General features: G+C 43.8%; 1 protein-coding gene across 2 annotated transcripts in view; it reads left to right on the forward strand.

The window, feature by feature from the left end:
• The window catches only part of MTCL2 (microtubule crosslinking factor 2), a 163,278-nt gene that overhangs the window by 20,019 nt on the left and 120,999 nt on the right, over window positions 1-22,260 (forward strand). The window lies entirely within an intron of this gene.

Here is a 22,260-nt window from a genome sequence, read left to right on the forward strand (position 1 = left end):
CATGGTTTCAAATGAAAATTGCAACACACAGGCATTCAGTCTGTGCCTTCCTGTTTAAAGCCTGAACAGCAGGATGACATCTGATAGCACCTCCTCCCACAGAACCTGGAGCTCAGAGCCAGTAGTCTGTTGCCTTTTGGTCATGTGATCAGACCTGGAGCCTGTAGTCTGTATCCTTTTGGTCATGTGATCAGTTCTGAAGACAAGATATTCAGCTGAAAAAGCCTCATGTCACTCAAAAAATTAACATGCGAGCAGCTATATTAGGATTTTAAAGTAGTGACTCTGGCACAGATTTATTATTGAAAGTCCCGTGTCCGCCTGCTAAAAGTTTACAAATCTTTTCAGAGTCCTGACAGATGGTAACTGTGAGCTGTCATTAAATCCCCCATAATGCCTTCCTTTCCATAGAATGACTTGATTTTGCCATTGTTAGCGCTTCCCTATTAAGGAGACTGGTTTCCTTTGTATCCATAGGTGTCAGCACATAGACATACTTTCCAGGCAGACTGAAACCCTTGCCAAAACATTGATAAGTCATCTGTACATACTGTATGTATGTGTGTATTATATTTTTTATTGTACAGATCTGACTCCTTTCCTGCAGCGTTACGCATCATTAACCCTTTCTTAGCACAGCTCAAAGTCTAATATCTCTACCACAACCTGTAGCCGCTATTTAAGTGAGAAGTATAATGGAAGCTGCTATATTCCTTTTAAACAATTCAAGTTGCCTGGCAGTCCTGCTGATCTGCCACCTCTAATTCTTTTAGCCATAGACCCAGAACAAGCATGCAGGTCAGATGTTTCTGAATGAAGTCTGACCAGATTAGTGGCATTCTTGTCTAAGGTGGGTGGGTGATTCAGACATCACTGCAGCCAAAGAGATCAGCAGGACTGCCAGGCAACTGGTATGGTTCAAAAATAAATAAATATGGCAGCCTCCATATCCCCCTCCCTTTTACTTAGCGGTATGTGCTTCTGTGGGAGGAGACCTTTCCAGACACACAGAAAACATATAGACTACACATATAGTGTCCTTGCCTGGGCCTGCATCCAAGAATTACAGTGCTGTAAGAGGAGTGTGCCAGTTACTTCACTAATGTGCTCCAATTTTAAAGGGAAATTATATTTAGAGGATTTTTCCCAGGCATGGCTGGTGAAACAGAAAACACCAATGAGATAAAATAATTTACACTAAAAACTGTTCTAAAAGGGAGGTGGTGGTGGACTTGCCACCCAACAAAAGACACAAGCGGTCTATTCCAGAACCACTTAAAGAGGAACTTCAGCCTAAACACATACGGTTATTAAGTTACATTAGTTATGTTAATTAAAATGGCTCCGTTTTTAAAAGAACAGGCAAATGTTTGATTTCATGGGGCAGCCATCTTTTTGGATGAAAGGAGGTGACAGGGAGCATGAGACACAGTTCCAACTGTCCTGTGTCCTGATCACCCCTCCCAGTTTGCTAGGCAACGAGAACATAATCAGAAAGCCCGTCATGCTTTGCACAGTACCAGGGGAAAAATGCCCGGGCAGTTTTCTTTGATGGGGTGGAGCTTAGCTTCTAAGCAGCTAAAAATGAGGCTTGGGTATGAAAAAAAAAAAAAGTTCTGATGCTGTGAACTTGTTAAAAAAAACCAAGCCTTTTCACTGCTGCTGAGTAGATTTTTAGTCTGGAGGTTCACTTTAAATAAGATAAGAAAACTCCACATGTGGTGCGTTTCTTACGTACGCACCTGCTGCTTCTTCTTCCTTAGTCAAAACTATATATGTTTGCCTGAGGAAGCGGGTGTGTACCTGAGAAACGCATCACCTGAGGAAGTATGTGTGTATGCTTCCTAGTCGACTTTTTTTTTTTTTTTCTTCTTTTCCTATGGGGTGTTGGGAAAACTGAACATCTTATTTGTGTATGGTTTTATAGTTGATAAACATTTAGCTCTTTCCATGTTTGGTATATTTAAAGCAATGAATAGTTAAGGCCGGTTTTTCTGGTGGCCTTTGCGGTGCAATGCTCTGCCCCAATCGCAAGGCAGAAAACGTGAATTATATGACCCTGCGGCAGAGTGCACCAATGCCATCATATGCAAATCACCCCCTGCTGGACAGGAAGTATGTCACTGGGATTCCCGGGGTTTCCCCATCTTATTCACATCGTTGGGCGATCCACCGCTGCTGCCAACATTTTACAATTTGAGTTGCCTATAGACTTTCAGAACTTTCTGCTTCCCCGCAGAAGTCAGATGGTAGTGCTTTATTGCGGTGGTTCAGCAGCCAATCGGCACTTCTGGCCTCCTTGCTATGCACGGTCATTGCATTACTATGTGGTAAATCGGGGTAACGCAACGCACACTTTAAGGCAAGTATAAAAGGGGCTTAAAAGAACTATGTTCACATATAGATCTGCACATCCCTTTGGTGGGTTATAATCCTGCTGCGTTCCTTTGTGACAGCAACGCCTGGCGAATGAGACATTTCGGTTAATGTCTTGAAACACTCACAGAAATAGTACGTTATGTTTTTGAAGCAAGTGCTCTACAGAAGAAAAAAATTGTTGCACGGTTTGTTCATTTTGAATCTAAACAGCCTGCTTTCAAATCTAGCCATGGCTTGGCATGTGCGCCGTGATTGGCTGCGCCTGTAGCATCTCTCTGCACACAGGATGTTCTTATTCCCCCACTCCCCTTTCCCCATGAAAAAGAGGCATAATTGCTTCCAGATGATCTGGGCTGCTTGGGACAGTGTGCGACCCGCAATTCTCATACAGTCCCTCTCTGTCTTGTTAAACACGCCATTAAGTCACCAGGAAACTACTGTAACTCACTGGCCAATGTGGAAATATATGTGGGGATATCTCGTTACCAGATGGATTACACTACTAACATAAAGAGCTGCTCGTGCTCCAAACAGATGTTCTGTATACAGGGGCTTCTTTCATAGTTTGTTGTGGGTTTTTTGCTTTTTGTTTCCCCCCTTTTTATTTTATATATTTTTTTTTTTGTATTTGTTAGAGAGGAACTGTACTGAAAATAAAATATTTTTTTGCAATATTCATGTATAGATTATTTAGTGAACTGTCCCTCAGAGGGACTCACAATCTAATCCCTACCATAGTCATATGTCTATGTATGAAACTTGTATTGTAGTGTATGTATCGTAGTCTAGGGCCAATTTGGGGAGAAGCCAATTAACTTATCTGTATGTTTTTGGGATATGGGAGGAAACCAGAATGCCTGGAGGAAGCTCATGTAGACACGGGGAGAGCATACAAATTCCATGCAGATAGTGCTCTGGCTGGTATTCACACCAGGAACCCAGCGCTGCAAGGCGAGAAAGCAACCATGGGGGGGGTGGGGGAGACTATGGGTGGTGCACGATTAAGCCACTTCCAGTGAGGTTATACAGGGCATGTGGGGGTCGATCGGGCTTTCTTGTCACTAAAGATTCTGCATGCCTGTGCACATGCTCAATTCTCAGCCTTGACGGGCCTAATGGCCTCCCTCCGCCGAGTGTCATCTGGCTTATTTCCAGCACTATGCAGCCAGTATCACTGTGAGATGTTTTAATGGAGGGAGGAGCTCAGTGATGACCCGTCGGTGTGCTGCTGCTCTCCTCCTTCCATTCAGCATATCCTCAGCTGTCTGCGTTATCTGTACTGTAGCGAAGACAGGTCGGAGTCGGAGCAGTTTTTGGGTACCTGGAGTCAGTGGTTTCATAAACTGAGGAGTTGGAGTCGGGTGATTTTTGTACTCACTCCATAGCCAGTGATAGGCTTCCGAGTAGCTACTAGTTCGTAGCTACTTGGAATTAGCTGGGTTTCGAGTAGGAGTCCAGCAATTTTGGGTACCTGGAGTCTGAGTTTGAGTCCAAGGTTTCATAAACTGAGGAATCTGAGTTGGAGTCAGATGATTTTTGTACTGACTCCACAGACGTGGTTCATTGGAGCGTTGTTTGGGTGGACTGTTGGAGCTTTATAAATCACAGGGCTGGCTGGTTGGCATTGTAAGACATTTACTGTATTTCTTCTGGGCATATACTAGCTGTTTGCCTGAGAAACTGGACACAAATGGAGCCTCTTGGCCTGCACAGTTTCTACATAACCTCTCGTCCTATTGCCTCTTTCTGGCAATCGTGTTTCCTTCCTGGACTTTGTTAAATGTCTTTTAAAAGCTCTGTTGTGTTCGCCTCCCTCCTCTATTCCCACAGAGACCTGGCACAAGGCTTTACATAATGCCTGTAGCTTCCTCCTACAGCCCACAGCATGTCTGTAGCTTGAAGTCACACCATGATAAGCTACAGGTCTTGCTGCCTTTTAGAAGTGTACTAATCTATGTACCAGCCTGATCATTAGTGTTATTGTAATGCATTATTATAGTTCTCTGAAAAGTTAGGAGAGCCCCACAGTTTGTGTACGATCCCCTTTCATGCACAGCAGCCTGTACACTTTGTACACTGTACAGCAGCTGTAATAGATCTGCATCCCTGTGTGGTGGCTTTACTCACATGACTTGGAGATCAGGTCTGATTTGCTGTTCTCTATCCTACCTATGGATGCCCCTCCTACTTCCAGGAAGAATTGGATCTGAACATTGTAATTTTGAATTTAAAGCTCACTTGACCCATGGCAAAGTAAATGGACATCACTTTTTAAAGTGCGCTTGTAAAAAAAAGTGCCCCAGGGGGTACCTACCCAGGCCAATCTTGTGCTGAGACCTCCAGGAAAAAAAAATCCACGTAGCTGTTGTGCACATGTACAGTAGCGGCTTCCAGCTCGAGGCTTTGCCGGAAATGGCATAGCCAGATCACAAGAGCCTGCTGGCCGAGGAGGATCCATTATAATTCCATCGTTAGGATCCAGAGGCTTCCCCCTCCTGAGGTAGGTACCCCCCAGGTGCACTTTTTTTACTCACAGGTGGTCTTTAACCTCTTTGCCGCCCATGTACATTATATCTACGCACCATTACTTCCGGCCTGGGGAGTAAATATATGTACACCCGCTGTCCGCAATCCTGCGCTCGTGCATCCCGCCGCCCGCTTGCCCGGAGATCAGTGAATGGGAACGCAGCCCAAGTCCCCACAGCAATGATCAGTGGCTTCTATGAGAAGCTGCGCGATCATTCTGGAAAAAGTTTCCCATCCTCACTACACTTCCTCTAAGCGTACATACTACGCTTATAGGACTCATTAAAAAGACTGAGGCCATCTTGTGGCCAAATAGTAAAACTACATTTAAAAGCATTTTTTTTTTAAATAGAGATATTTTTGCATTTTAAATTAACCCATTACCTCCCACACTGCCTAATTGTTACCAAATAATTTTTTTTTTTTTTTTGTAAAAATAAATTAAAAAAATTAAAATACATAACTAGTTACCTTAGGGACTGAACTCTGTCAAGAGGGTATATTAGGGCCCTTTTCCACTAGCAATCGCTAGCGTTCGCGCTAAACGCTAGCGATTGCAATTCAGCAAAAGTCCAAAATTTCCCGGCTATTTCCCGACGTTTGCGATCGCGATTTTGCTATGCACTGCATAGCAAAATCGCAGCAAAAATCGTTCATCGCGATTTAGTAAAACTTATCGCGGTAGTGGAAATTACCATACCGCGGTTCCTATGTTATTTAGCAAACCTTATAGATTTTAAAATGGCTAGCGATTTACGATTTTGCGATTCAGCAAACGCTCTAGTGGAAAAGGGCCCTTACTGTTACTTTATAAATTATGGGCTTGTAATTAGGGATAGACCCAAAACTGAAAAAAATGCACCATTATTTCCAAATAAAATATTGGCGCCAGACATTGTGATAGGGACATAATTTAAACTGTGTAATAACCGGTACAAATGGGCAAATTACATGGATTTTTATTACGGTAGCATGCTTTTATTTAAAAACTATAATGGCCAAAAACTGAAAGATAATAGTTTTTTTCAAAATGTTTTCTTATTTTCCCATTAAAACACATTTAGAATAAAATAATTATTGGCATAAAGTACCACTCAAAGAAAGCCTAATAGGTGGCGAAAAAAACAAGATATAGTTCATTTCATTGTGATAAGTAGTGATAAAGTTATAGGCAAATGAATGAAAGGAGCGCTGAAAGGTGAAAATTACTCTGGTGCTCAAGGGGTAAAACCCCTCAGTTGTGAAGTTGTTAAACATCAGCTCCAGCTTTTCCCATCTTTGCAAATGCTGTGCTCGATCCTGTTGTCTTGTTTCATTCAGGATCTACAAGGGGTGATGCTTCCATGTCCCCCTGTGGAGGTCAAAACGTGACTCATTTACTGAACGACTGGAATCTATGCCAAATGCTTGACTGCTTGTTTGCAGAAATGCATTTAGCATCGGCTAAGCGGTGTGAACCGACTGGTGTTTTTACGTTTGAAGGTGTCCTCCTTGAAGAGATTTTGCATCCCATCCTGTCCTGTGTGACCAGCCAGTGGCACAGGAAGTGTGAGAAAGACTGTTTATATTGAGTTTATAAAAATTCTAACATTTGTATAGCGATTTTCTTCTGTTGGACTCGAAGCACTTGAGAGCTGCAGCCACTAAGGTGTGCGCTCAAGAGGCCACCCTGCAGTGTTAGGAAGTCTTTTTTATTATTATTATTTATTTATTGTATTTATAAAGCGCCAACATATTACGCAGCACTGGACATTAATTTAGGTTACAGACAATATTTAGGGGTGACAACACAGGAATACAAGAACAACCAGATCACACAGCACAGTATGAGTACAAGGTAATGCTTAGTCAGTCACTGGATGGAGCATGGAGATTAGGCAAGTTAGGTTCACTCAGATGCCTAGCATGGGTTCACAATAATGGAGGTGCATGATCAGGTAGGACACAAAGGGAGGAGGACCCTGCCCAAAGGCTTACAATCTAGAGGGAGAGGTAGGGACACGAGAGGTAGGGGACCAGAGTTCAGCTGTGGGTTTAGAGCAATTATGAGGGGTAGTAGGCCAGAGTGAAAAGGTGAGTTTTGAGGGCCTTCTTGAAGGTGTTGGAGGGGGCTGCCCTAATGGGTGGAGGTAGGGAGTTCCATAGTGTTGGAGCGGCTCTTGAGAAGTCCTGGAGGCGTGCATGGGACTGGGTGATGCGGGGGACGGTCAGGCGAAGTTCACTGGAGGAGCGGAGTGAGCGGCTTGGTGTGTATCTCAGAGTCTTGCCCAAGGACTTCTTACTGTATAGGTACTGACCCTAGCCAGGATTTGAACCCTGGTCTCCCATGTCAAAGGCAGAGCCCTTAACCAGTACACTATATAAAATTGCTCATGCATTTTGAAAGTTATGATGCATCAAATCAGATCAATTCTTTCAACGTCCCCCATGTGTACAGATCTTTAAACAATCTTTCCACGAAAGTCTATGGAACTTCCCCCGGCATCCTTGTTGGTTTAAAGGAAACCAGCGCTGATGCAAGGTAAACGTTTTATACATACCTGGTGCTTCCTCCAGCCCCATAAGCTTGGCTTGCTCCCATGCCGTTGCCCGCAGCTCCGGTACCGGGTCCCGTCACTTCAGCCAGTCGCCGCCAGCCTGACGTAAGAGAAGTGCACTCTTCACGTATCTCTCAGGCAGCCACTGGAGAGATACGTAGAGGGCGCACTTCTCTTGTGCAGACTGACCGTGACTGGCTGAAGTTACAGGACCCGGTACCGGGGCAGCGGCGTGGGAGCGAGCTAAGCTTATGGGGCTGGAGGAACCCCCAGGTATGTATAAAACTTTTACCTTGCATCAGCTCTGGTACACTTTAACGAGTCTATCGTTTGTAATCTTCTTGTGGTCGATTGCTTTTATTATTCATATGTAATCAAATGACCTATTTTTGAAGTAATTAGTAGCAGAAACCCTATTAGATTTGTTCCTTTCTGGGTACAGCTGCATTGGAGACATTCCCCCCTCCCTTCCGACTGGGCTCGGCTGTGCCGCATTGTTAATTTCATGCCTGGAGTAATGTTGACCGAGGCCGACAGATCGATATTGGCGTCTCGTCCGTTGGGATTCCGTGATTGTGGCGTGCATTCAATATACTTCCTGCTGGGTCAGTTAATTTCTCCCTGCAGTTGCTCTAATCCTGTTTTATACCTGCGAGTCCACATGGGATTTGCTGCAATGTGTTTTGTTCTGTAGTCTGTATTTTATTAGTGATGGTTGTATTTGCTTTACTAAAGCACTTCTCGCTCCTGCAGCATGTTTATGTCTAATAAAATTGACATTACTGATCACGGCTGCATTACCTCTGCTGCTTGCATGTTGGCCAGCCACTTGCTTTTACAGCTTCTGACTGATACATTTTTGCTTTGTTTACTTTTGCTTCAAATCACTGAGATGCATTCTGTAAAATATACATTTTCAGTCATTCTTATCTCATGAGGTATTTTACTTACTTTGGCTAGTGTAGCCTCTGATACGATCGCTCCGGGATCGCTAGCGAACTGCTGCTAGCAGCGTTTTTCTGCTAGAGGGGGATCTGCTGACAAAGTGCTTTGCTGATTGCCGGTGTGGGTTGAACATTTTTTTGCAAATTTGTCAGATTTTGCAACCAATTGAAATTATTTATAGGTTCTACTATCAGAAAGTGCAACCTAACCATTGGATTATTATGGCTCTGTACAAATTAACAAGCTGACACATCATTGCATTCCAGCGGTTCTGGAGGTGTGTTTAGCTTCCAAGGGTACAATGGTTAATTTGCAAATATTCAGCAGTGTTGCTCTGGGAGACATCTCAAGCTCACTTCAACCTGAATTATCGCAAATTCTTTGTTTTAAGAAAGCAAACTTTTGTTTTTCTAACCATACCAAATGATGGGTATTACAATTTAAAGAAAAATAGGCATTTTTATTAAAAATTTTTTTAAAAAAACAAACACAGGTGCTGCGATCAGATGCCACCAACAGAAAGCTCTGTTGGTGGCAAGAAAAGGGGACAAAATTCATTTGTGTGCTCAGTGTTATGGCTCTGCAGCACACTTTTAAAGCTGCAGAGCCCTGAATTGTAAAGTATATAGCCAGGTCACTAGGGTGATGTAAGCCTACGGTCCTCAAGTGATTAAGTATACCTTAGGCATACGAGAGAGAACGGCGCTGGAGACTTGGGTGCAGGATACATCCGGTATATGGCTGATCCTGCTAGCGCACAAGTCCCGGCCGTATTCCCCCTCCAGGCCGCCATGGATGGTGGGAAATTAAATAATTTGGTTTCCAGCAATTGCTGGAAGCAGAATTATGTTTTAAAAGTAACTTCAGCTCCGTCTTCTGACGGCGCCAAAGTTACTCCTTGTGCTCCCAAGTCTCCTGCGCTGGATTTACTGTGCGCTGCTATAGCCGTAATTCCTATTACAGCCTATGGTGGCGCCGGCTGCGCCCAAATCTCCATGCGCTGATTTCAGCATGTTCGTACCTTAGGGCTGCATAGCCAGGCTGGACAGATTGCTGGTACAGAATCCAGGGCGCCATTAAAATTGCAGCCGTCACTTAATAGAGGCAGCCACTCGCTTCCTGCAAGTGGCGCCGATACCTCCGTGGGCAGAACTTGCAGCGCGTGTCCTGCAAGACTTTCTGCTCTCACTTGAGCCAATCATGAAGTTTCTCTTCAAAATGCAGCCAATCATAAGCCATTCATGTCTGTAATGCAAGTGGCTCTGATACCTCTGTGTGCGGTACTTAGCACTCTATTCTCCACTCTCCTTAGTTTTGCAGCGAGTGTCATTGCTAACAAGGGAAGATATACCCGGGATTGTGTACAATCCCGTGGGAGGACTGTGACGATACTTTTATCGGTGGTTGCAAAGTGGAAGTGGTAAAACTTCATCCACTTTTGTTTTATGTTCACACTATTCCTCATTTTCCCTAGGCTGCTTATTTGTACAGTATATCCAGCACCGGTGCCATTGTTCTTGACTTACAAATGTTATCGGGCATCAACTTGCAACCAGCCTGAAGGGAGCAGCATGGGTGTCACACTGACATGGCACGTGCACCGCCCACTGTTTACTATATCCAGAGACAGCATCATGTAGGGGCCAAAAACATGTTTACTATAACAGAAGTTTTATTATATCAGAGTTCACTATACCAGGCGTTGCTTCCATAGACTTATAATGGAGATTGGCCAGGACCTGGAGAGGTAGTTTACTATACCCAAATGTTTACTATATCAAAGTTTATTATAACAAGATTATAAAGTATTTTTTAATTACTATATAATATTGTAAAATTAGCGACATATGTTTTTGTGATTAACTTGCTTTCTGAATAGTTTAGTTTTTCGCCTTCTCTCTGTTCTGTTTCCTCCCTTCTATAACTTTCTGAATGGCTGCTTGTTAGTTACTGACAGCTCCAAGCTGGAAATAAAATACTGAACAGCATACATATACTGGGTACACACGATGCAATTTGACTGATCGATCAAGCCCTTTGATCTGACGGAAAGTTACATCGTGTGTACCCAGCATTATACCACACACTCTATTTGTCAAGTGATGTTTATTGAGGTATTTTCCTCACAAGCCGGTAACTTACCCTACTAATGGTGAAGTCAGTTTTCCATGTGGTAACCGGCTCTGTGAATTGACATGTTACAAAATGTTTGGTCAAATCAGCTGTTTTCTGCATTACCTCAAGCAGTCCAGCTTTGTGAATTGCAGCCTTTGTGAATTCCCTCAGCACTATACAGGTTGGTTGTACAACTTCCGGGGATAATATCTGTTTATGTTCCAGCTGCTGGGCTGGATGAGAATGTGCTGCTTTGTTTGTACTGCTTGGGAGTCTCTGTTTAGTAATAATCACATCTTCTCCACATTCCCTATGAGGCCCTCAGTATTCCTTCTTCTGTACAAAGGTCATGTGAGAAAATCGTTGGGGCAGGACAATGCAGCCACTGCTCCGAAAATGGGCCTGCGTGACAAATGTACGCTTGCCAACTGTAATGTTCTGAAAGTGTTTCTACTACAGGCATTTTTGTACGGTTTCTTTTTTTCGGGGGGGCGGGGGGGGAGGCCTTAAAAATTCTACTTAGAATGATTGGTATGATTTATTATTTATATAGCGCCAACATCTTCTGCAGGGCTGTACAGACTATATTGTCTTGTCACTTATCTGTCCCTCAGAGGGACTCCCAATCTAATTCTTACCATAGTCATATGTCTATGTATGTATATATCGTGTAGTGCATGTATCACAGTCTAGGACCAATTTAGGCGGAAGCTAATGAACTTATGTTTTTTTGGATGTGGGAGAAAACCGGAGTGACCAGAGGAAACCCACACAGACACGAGGAGAACATACAAACTCCTTGCAGATACTGCCCTGGCTGGGATTCAAACCGGGGACCCATTTCTGCAATGCAAGAGTGCTAATCGCTACGCAACTGGTCTTTCTTTAATTCTGCGTACACACGATTGAATTTCCCGTCGTGATCAACGTGTAATCTGACAGGAAGTACAAGTGCACACAGCTCCCAAATGATATGGGTGCAATTTTCCCTTGATAACTTTGCAAAAATCGATCCCATTATCGTACAAGAGCAGATCAGATATGTTGGAAATAATCATCAGATTCCCCTCAATCGGATGGGAAATTGAATCGTGTTTACAGAACCAGGGTTACAGTGTAGCCGGTACAAAAATCAAATCCGACTTGGACACCTCCAGTTTTTGAAACCTCCGACTCCAGGTACCCCAAAAGGACTATGACTCCACAGCCCTGTACAGAACATTACAGAGGGTCCTGCGATTCTTGTAATACCGGGAGACCGTCATATTCTCTCAATTGGTACAGAAATATTGGAGAGCTGTACAGGCTGCTGGGAAGACGTTTTTTGTACACGGTATGCTCAGATCTCTCCAGGGATGCAAAATAAGTCATGCGTTATAATTGCATTATTGATCAGGTAGCAATTTGAAGATTACTTAATACATTTTTGTTGTAAGTACATTTATCCTTTAAGTACTTCTTGTGTCCTGTGGGGATGCATTGCCTTTGCTTCTTGCCTCAGAAAGGGGTCTGTGGAGGCAGCTGTAAAGCAGATATTACCATTTTCCATAATATCTGCTGGTCCCTTTCTAAATAAGACCACATGGGTCATTTTATTAATGAAATACACCTGGGATCTGGAAAGAGCAGTACAGCATCTGAGCAATCACTTCGTGCAAGACTCCCTCACTGCTATGCAGAGACAAATGCTGGAACATCAGGTCATGATCTGAGGCTTAAGAAAATGGCTAAATAGATTTACCGGATTTAGTGGGTTAGAGACTTAATTTCATTAGCGTTTTTTCATCTTGAGACAGGGCTATGTTGGGTGACGGACGTGTTTGTATGTAGTGCTGTTAGTTGATGTGTAACAGCCTTCACCCGGTTACAGCGGGATCTGATCAGAACGTTGTTGTTCTGATGTGATTATGTGAACCTTGTTGCATGCGGTCAACCAGGAGGTTGGTCACCGTTACATTACTATGTCACATGTTTACTTACTAGACTTTGGTATATTGCAGTGATTTACATCAGGGGTGTCACTCGATTACAAAGTGGACCGAAATCTTACACTGGGACCTAGTCATGGGCCTACATTTTACTCTGGGACCTAGTGGTGGGCCAACCTCAATGTCTACTGGCCACCTTCCTCCCTTTATAAAATTCTCTGGTGTCTAGTGGTCCTCCCTCTCCCCCCCCCCCCATACAGTTCCCTGGTGTCTAGAGACCCCCACCCTCCCCTATACAATTCCCTAGTGTTTAGTGCTTTCCCCCTTCCTCCCCCACATGGCTTCCCTGGTGATCTAGGGCTTTATATCCAAAATGGCTTCCCTGGTGGTCTTGAGTGGGCCAAACATAATGCAAAGTGGGGAAACTACTAGAGGGCCAAATTTAATGGCTCTGAGGGCCAAATTTGGAGTTTGACATTTATGATTTACATTATGGGTAGGTTAGGATTTGCATTGCGTTCAACGTAACAGAAACAGAACAAGAAAGCTGAGCTTCGTGTTGTCTGTACATTGCGTCACGTATTGTCCATGAAAATTATGCTTCGCTGTCACTAACGGGAGTGTTTTGTGGTAATGCACTACATGCAGTGCCTTGGACGCCACACAACATTGTACCGCAGTGCACTTGCCGTAAACTGTGAATGACGCAAAGGTGATTCACATTACAAGTGGCCTCTACGCTGCACCACTGTGAGTATAACCTCAGGGCGGGTAGAGCGTTTAGGGATCGCTTTCAATCGCTAGCGATTTCCCTAAACACCCGGCCAATGTAAATGGATGGGACAGATTCTACTGGAGCGATTGCGATTAACCAAATCGCAATCGAAGGGCATGCAGCATTTTGGGAGTGTTTCCATTCTAATGTATAGAAACAGGAAAATTACCGAGAGTAGGATGGCTGGAAAGGTTTGGCTAAAAAGGAAGCAGGCAGTCAAAAACTAGGATAAAAATGACCACATTTTTTCCCCCAACCCCTTGGGTACCACAAGTGACACATAGTGGCTACATTTTAGTGAGAAACTTAAATGAACTGAAGCTCGAATATTATCTGACAGTTATATTATATATTCTTGCCAATAACTGTCAGAGGAGCTCACAATCTAATCCCTACCACAGCTAATATGTCCATCGTGGTTAAGAGGCAATTTTTAGAGTGAAACTAGAATGGCCGGAGGAAACTCAAATAAACACTAGGAGAGCGTACAAACTCCTTGCAGATATTGCTATCCCATATGTAATTAGTCAAAAGAGGTCAATTCTGTTAATGATTCTATGAAAGGAGGACATTTTTGGAATGCTTGGAGGACTGAGGAAACTATGTTGGAAAAAAGAGGATAACTCTGAATGCTGATGGCTGGTGTTACCTTGTAGTTCCGCTAGTTTATCAGTTGATAACAGAAGGCATAAATCAGTAGGTCTCTCCAATTCTCATCCCAAAATCGGAACTGCAAATGCATTTATTTTGCAGGGATATATAAGAGTGGAAACACAAAGATACAACAATCTCCATCTCACACGTCTAGTTTTCTCAGGGTTAATGATTTTTCCATTCTCCCCGGAGTGATTGCTGTACCGCGCTACAGCCATAGCTCTAACTGTGCGGTTTATGGCCGTGTTAGATCAGTTTGACAAGTGCGGTGGAGTAGATCGTTGCCGAGTGCCACATCCTGCGTCGTGTTTTTTGACCGCTGACCGTTTCTAACTTGCATGGCAGGATGAAAATCTCTTACCCAGCGATGTGTTAAACATCCCGACACCCGCAGAGGTTTCTGATACACTGAGCAGCCGTCGCTTCTGCTCACTATGGGATGTGCAGCCGGTCCTGGGAGGGCGTGCTGAGGGCAGCCGGTCCTGGGAGGGCGTGCTGAGGGCAGCCGGTCCTGGGAGGGCGTGCTGAGGGCAGCCGGTCCTGGGAGGGCGTGCTGAGGGCAGCCGGTCCTGGGAGGGCGTGCTGAGGGCAGCCGGTCCTGGGAGGGCGTGCTGAGGGCAGCCGGTCCTGGGAGGGCGTGCTGAGGGCAGCCGGTCCTGGGAGGGCGGGTTGCCCGGGGAAAACCCATGCAGACTTGGGGAGAACATGCAAACTCCATGCAGCTAGTGCCTTGGCTGGGATTTGATCCAGGGACCCTAGTGCTGAGCCCCTGTGCTGCCCATGTCTTTCAGTGTTAGTTGTAGGTATGAGCGAGATCAGTTTCACAGAAAGCAAAATGTTACTGCAGTGTTTGGAGTACACACAGACCACGGCAGAGAGGGTTAACTTAACCATGTCGCCACCTCTCGCCACTGTGTAGTCTTCCTGCCCAATCATTGGCCAGTCAAAATTGGATGTGTGTATGCGCCCAGCTTATCATTGCAGCTGCGTAGTATTTAAAGAGGCACTGCAGTAAAAATAACAATTAATAAAATTGCTTATCATTTACAAGATTTATTTATAGATGATTTAGTCAGTGTTTGCCCATTGTAAAACCTTTCCTCTCCCAGATTTATATTCTGACATTTATTACTGGTGGTGACCTCTATAGTTCTGCCAGGTGATCTGTATGTAATGTTTATTACTGAGAGAGATACTGGTTGCTTGGCATTTGGAAAGAGCAGTTATATCACGCAATGCAATTAGGTTCACAGACAGGAAACTGTCAGAACCATGGTCGTGACATCACACTGTGGGAGGGGTTTCACCACAAGTATCAGCCACACAGACCCACCTGATGTATTTGAGAAAATGTAAAGATTTCTCATAGGAAAGGGGGTATCAGCTACTGCTTGGAATGAAGTTCAGTTCTTGTTAGTTTCTTTTCAAGGAGATGGAAACTGATTATTTTTGTTGACTTTAGCAACTTCTCATTTGAGCACTATCCTATCCTTTTATTTCAGACAGATTAGTGGTAATTGTGGTGTTTTATGTGGTGCTGACAGCAGTTACAGCTTCATATCCTTCAGCATTGGATTTTGCAGCGTGCTGACACACCCATATGTGTGCACAGCACAGTATGTAAGGAGTTATTTATAAGTGTTGAGGCTCACGTTGCGTCTCTGCGGTCTGTGCAGGGTGGATCGTGGCCCCTGAGCAGGCATTTGGCATGCTGTCATTACATCAGAGCGATGGTCTCTCTGTGTCTCTGCAGTCTGTGCAGGGTGGATCGTGGCCCCTGAGCAGGCATTTGGCATGTTGTCATTACATCAGAGCGATGGTCTCTCTGTGTCTCTACAGTCTGTGCAGGGTGGATCGTGGCCCCCGAGCAGGCATTTGGCATGTTGTCATTACATCAGAGCGATGGTCTCTCTGTTCCTGTAAAGAGCCATGTTGGAAAGCTAACGGCAGCCGCACTTGTATGGATGTCCCGGTCTTGCCTTATCCCTGGAAAATATCACTTCTCTTGCCAAGTCTTCCCTGGCAGCTCCACGTTGGTTTATATTCATGTTACAACCTGCCCGCGCTGAGTCTTTGCATCGCATTAACTTGGCCTTCACCTTCCAGCTTTGCTGATGTTGCGGCCTGCAGACGTCTGCTGAGATTAACACTTTCCTGGCTGTACAGTGCCGTAACCAGCCGCTTTTTATACCAATTTATAATATGGGAAGTTCTGGCATTTTTTTACTTCCTGCAATGTTGCCCTCTATATTTCGGTGGGCGGCATTGCAGAAAGTGACGCTGCGAGCGAGGAAGCCTACCTTCTCTCCTTCCTTCCTCCGCTCGCCGCGTCACTTTCTGCAATGCCGCCCACCGAAATATAGAGGGCAACATTGCAGGAAGTCAAGCGGCGAGCAGTGGAACAAGCGTCCCCGCTAGCTGCTTACATTATATTTTGAACAAGTTTTGAGCAAATAGCTGGAGGGGAGCGGGGCCGGGGGACCCAGGTGAAGGAGGGGCAACCCTACCCACCAACCGCTGTCACCCCCGTCCTGGCTGCTTCCCCCTCCAGTTCGGCGACTCGACTCAAACGCCTTTGTCTAATTTTTACAAAGGCTATGGATTTGGTTCAAAAACCATCCAACTCAGACGCCTCAGTTTATTGAAACCACCGACTCTGACTCCAGGTACCCAAAATTGCTCCGACCCCGATTCCTTGACTCCGTCATCATAGCCCTTGGCCTGAGGTTTGTTTAAGGTTTCCTGGCCACGCAAGAAGGGTTTTGGCCATAACGAGGCCAGTTGCAGCACTTTACGTAAACCTATCAAGTTACTTTTGGAGCGTTTGCACTTCAATCCAATGTATAGGATTGCTGTTTTCAATCTCTGAACAAGGCATCTCTGAGCAATGGCTTGCATTAAATTCAAAATAGTTTTGAAGACGTTAGTAATAGTTCTAAAAAATGCCACAAAAATCGTCTCCAAAAGTGCTCAGTGCTTGCGATTGTCACTTTCTAGTGGGTTCCAGCCCTTTCAGCATAAGAAATGACACTTCCTGCTGTCAAGGCTCCATGGCCTCTGAAGGCCTTTGTACCGGGTATCAGAGATGTTTCAGCAGCTTCTAGTTCTAAGATGACACTTGTGACATGTTACCGTGGATGACTGTATTGATGTCCTGTCATTACTCTTTCATAATCCTGATGGCAATACAGAGACCGGGATAGGGGGAACATGAGCAGCAGATTGGGGAGGCAATGTCAGGTTTGTATTCTTTATCGTGAATTCACACTGTAGTGCCAAGTTTATGGTAGACAGAACTTCTTAGTCCAGGAGGTGAGAAGCTGTCACCCCATACAGGACAGCTGCCAGGGGGCCCCTCTTTCAATCTGTCACTTGCCCTTGTGCTGCCCCTGCTCTGCCAAGCATGAAAGGCCCCCCTGTGACCCCACGCGCTAATCTCTTTGTGTTTGGTCAACGTGTGAGACTGCTGAGGGGAGCCACTGGCAATGCCTTCTAAATGAAGGTTGTGTTGTATAATGAAGATTTCTTGTAGAAGGAGGATAGAGCGTGTGCATTTGTATTTATCTGTCACATTTTTACAGAATGCTCCACTTTCACCGTCCATATTCCCCACCCACCTTCTACATTAATTAAAGTTATGCTTTAATAGTCTTCCATAACTTAGGATCGTCTTTAGAAGATGTTTTTTTTGGGGGTGAAGGTGTATTTGATTAGGAACCTATGGAAAATATATTTATAGGCACCCCCTATAAAGAATAAATCCAGTAAATATTTGGAGTTTTATCTCTACAATTCTTCTCTATTACACAGCGTGAATAGAAATTCCACTAAAACAGGCATAGGAACTCCACTAAAAACTGCAAAATGCACACAAATTGACTTTACCGCCAAGTACAGGGCAGGTCTTAAACTGATTGATAAATTATGTGCTAACATGCCCCTTATATTTCATGAGAATTCCAATTTTTGGTGAAATACCGCACATTTTATGACCTAATTTACCGCATATGGTAAATTATGACTAAAATCTACCAGAATAGCAAACCTCACGCGGTAAAATGCCATTTATGCTGTAAAACTGATGGTAACCAGAATTGAGTCCATTATGTTACTTTTACAGGTAGTCCCTTGTTAACAAACGAGAGAGGGACTGTAGCTTTCTTCTTAACCTGAATCTGTTCTTAAGTCAGAACATTGTGCCATCTCTGTCCCCTGTACCTCCTCTGTGCCTCCAGTGTCCCCCTCTGTGTCACCTCTGCTCTCTGTACCTGCTTATACAAGTTTAATAGCCAGTTTTTCTTAAACAAATTTAAAATCTATTTTCTCAAACTACAAGTCCAATCTGAACAAATTTGTTGGGGGCTTGTTCCCATGGAAACACAGAATCCATGCTGTTTGTATCGGTGGGTCGTTCGTAAGTCAGGGACTACCTGTATTTTTATCTCAAAATTTTACAAACAAATCTAAACTGACATTTTTGATTACTTCAAAAATAGGGGACTTTTTGGAAAGCATTTTCACAACTATGGAGCCTTCATAATTTATGTATGTGTCTCGGGGGTACTTGAGATGTTGCACAACGGGGGTCTTGGTAAACCTCACTCTTAATAATTTACATGCTGTGATAACGTTGAGAAATAAAGTTCTAACTGTAGACTTAAGGTCTGCACACACCTCTTGACTTGTGTCGCCCGTTGGATCGGGACAAGCTTCCCTAGGGTGACATCGCTGGCCTGCCTGTACACACGCATGTCAGCTGTGTAGCTGAGGTTGCATTCCGTTGCTATGCTGGGGCAGAGGGATGACGGAGCAGCGTGTACGTGACATTACATGGCAGGCAGGGGAGCGGCGCAGTCAATGCAGTAGGTTGATCTGCCGGGTGAATGGATTGTGGGTTGGGGTGCTGCGGCGTCTGTACACACGCCTGACAATCAGCTAAGGTGGTCATTAGCAGCCGCCTTAGTCGGGTGTGTACAGGCCTTTAGAGGGATAAGGTTGAAGGCACAAAGGCGCCAACAGCACAATATGGTGTAGTATTTTTGATGCAAGTTGGAGGTATGAGAGAAATGATGCACAGAAGCGTGGGATGCTAGAAGAGCAACCCTCAATAGCACATGTGGAAAAAGATTACATGGTTACCCACTTGGGTTGAAGGATGTATAAGGTGGTTATTCTATTGGATAAAGAAGGGTGATATCCACCAAAGATGGTTACAGGAGCCCAGGGCTTGTGGGGCAATTTGTGCGTAGTCTGGAGTTGTGTACATTTTTTTTTTTCAACTACTAATTTAAACTACTGTATATTTAAAAGCGAAAATATGATTAACCACTTCACCTCAAGGACGGAAGCAATTTTCCCCTGTCAGTGCTCCGCCCATTCATTTGCCAAATACTTTATCACTACTGATTATACATAAATGATCTATATCTTGTTTTTATCGCCACAAATTTTTGGAGGTGATGCTTGTTTTTAGCAATTACCTTATTTTCAATGAATTTTATAGGGAAATGCAAGGGAAAAAAATACACAATTTCTCCAATTCCATCCCACACATATGCGTACACACCCGCTGCGGAAACGCTGGACACATACGCATCCTGATAGACCAGAGCGGCTCCTATCTGGACGACTATAGTTGTCCTTATAGGATTAAAGCGGTATAAAACCCTGACGTAATATTCAATAAAAACATGTTTTCCTACGGTTATCATATTTGCTTTTGTGCATAAGTATTATTCATTTAGAAATTCTATGTTCCCAAAGTACACTTTTTTTTTTTTTAATTTTGTTAAAAAAATTTTTAAATTTTTTTTATTTTGCTCTGAGAGCTGACTTTGCATTTTATTCATAACTGCTTTATTTATCTTCTAATGTAAGCAGAAATGCTTTCTGATTGTCTCACTGTCTTCAGGAGCGTTTGCAGTGTCAAGGCTGAGCGGATTGTTCAGAAACAGCCTTATCAGTCTGCCGACAGCTCGACACACGTGCTACTGTCGGCTGACTGTCCGCCCAGCGGGAGGGTCTGGCGGACCCGTCGTTGCCGGCGGTGTGGCGTGTGTAAGCGCCTTCAGATAAGTGTTTGTTTACATTTCTCACTTGATACAATTAACCACTTTACCACCATGGGTGCGTGTATCTACGCCCCTTTAAAGACCCTTTGACCACCAGGGGCGTAGATACACGCACCCCCGCCGCTGTCCACGCTGCCGCTCGTGTGCGCTCGCTTCCGCGCTCGTGCACGCCGCCGCCCACTCGCCCGGAGATCAATGAATGGGGAAAACCATTCCCGTTGGTTGATCTCAGCCCCCCAGCAATGATCGGCTGCTTCTATGAGAAGCAGCGCAATCATTGTGAAAAAAAGTTTCCCAGCCTCCCTGAACTTCCTGCAAGCGTACTTCCTACGCTTGCAGGACGCATTTACAAAAAATTACTGTGGTTAAATAGTAAAACTACAGTCATAAGCATTTTTCATATACAAATACATTATTTTACATTATAAATTAACTCATTAACTTCCACACTCCCCAATTGTTACACTTCTTTTTTTTTTTTTTTTTTTTTTTTTGTAAAAAAAAAAAAAAATTACAATTAAAAAACAAAAACATAAATAGTTACCTCAGGGACTGAACTCTCAAAATATTTGTATCGAGGGTATAACAATGTTACTTTATAAACTATGGGCTTGTAATTAGGGATGGACGCAACACTGAAAAAAATGCACCTTTTATTTCCAAATAAAATATTGGCGCCAAACATTGTGATAGGGACATAATTTAAACGGTGTAATAACCGGGACAAATGGGCAAATTTCATGCATTTCAATTACAGTAGCATGCATTATTTAAAAACTAGAGTGGACGAAAACTGCAAAAAAAAAATGTTCCCACATTTTTTCCTATTTTCCCATTAAAACACATTTAGAATAAAATAATTCTTGGCATAATGTCCCACCTAAAGAAAGCCTAATTGGTGGTGAAAAAACAAGATATACTTCATTTCATTGCTATAAGTAATGATAAAGTTATAGACTAATTAATGGAAGGAGCACTGAAAGGTGAAAATTGCTCTGGTGCTCAAGGGGTAAAACCCCTCAGTGGTGAATTGGTTAAACACAAGATAACATTATCTCTAGTTCCGATTGTCCAGCTTTCCCTGCAGGGGAGCTTCTAATGCTGGGTACACATGTTACTTTTTTTTCGTGCGATTTATCCACCCGATCGTTTTTTCGGCACGATTTCTCACTCTATTCTCTTATCTTCATTCATTTTTCTTATCTTTTTCCATTCACCGCTATGAGAAATGGAGCGCGGAAACTATCGGGAGCAGTATCGGACATGACGGATTTTATCTATCTGATCCATCTATCGCACGAAAAGACGTAACGTGTGTACCCAGCATAAGACCTGTGTGTAACCCTTTGACTGCTGTTTTAGTAAAAAATGCTGGTTGTATATAATATGCTGCAAATAATCTATTAGAGCAAAGAAGAACTGCTGGGTTTCATTCCGCTTTAAGTAGTTAAATGTTCTATTTTTCAGATAATAGTCCTATATAGTCCAGATAATGAATGCTATTGTGACAACGCATTTCATGGAAAGCCGCTCACTTCTTCAGGGCAGTATGCAATGCCAATTTTAGCTGGTTACTGAATTCGGGCGCTCAATGCTCGGCAACCAGCTGGTATCAGCACTGTATACTGAACTGAAGTCAGTAGCGTCTTATCAAAGCTACCCGTCACCATTTGTTACTGCCCTGAGGAAGTGGGATCAACCAGCAAAACACCGTAGTCTCTCTGTTCAACAAAAATCTTTTCCATTAGTCATTTTACTATTGGCTCATTCAACTAGAGGTAGGCCATCCTATTGCTCTCTATTTTAGTGCTTTTTAATATATTTTATCGTCTTGGGCGCCTCCTCCCACCTTCATACATCATTGAAGCATTTCCTTGGCCTTCACACTGGGAATGATCAGTGGTGATCTGGTCACAGCATTTACCTTTCTTCTGCTTTGTGATGTCTTCACAACAAACATACACGCTTCGGGTCACTTCTATTGGCCATCAGTCTCTAGCCTGTCTAGCTGCTGTGGAACTTGGCCAGCAGCACCTGCATCAAAGGTGCCCTTGTCTGCAGGTCTTAATTTAGGTTCCTCCATGTATCTTCACTTTGATGCTGGCAGCATTGAGCACTCCAGCAGAGTACTATTTCACACCAGCCGTTAATCACCCGCCTCCGCCTTCCTCGTTACATCCAGAGAGGAGACGGCGTGTCTTTTTCATTCTGCAGTTAGGATTTTCTTGGTCATATTTAATTACTTTTCTTCCCCCTCCTTCATGCTTCATCATACTGCTTTGTCCCCCTAATCTCGCCCCTTGTGTGAGTTATACTGGGTGTCACAGTTG

The sequence above is a fragment of the Hyperolius riggenbachi genome, chromosome 12 (genome assembly GCF_040937935.1).
Source record: "Hyperolius riggenbachi isolate aHypRig1 chromosome 12, aHypRig1.pri, whole genome shotgun sequence".
NCBI classification, from domain to species: Eukaryota; Metazoa; Chordata; class Amphibia; order Anura; family Hyperoliidae; genus Hyperolius; species Hyperolius riggenbachi.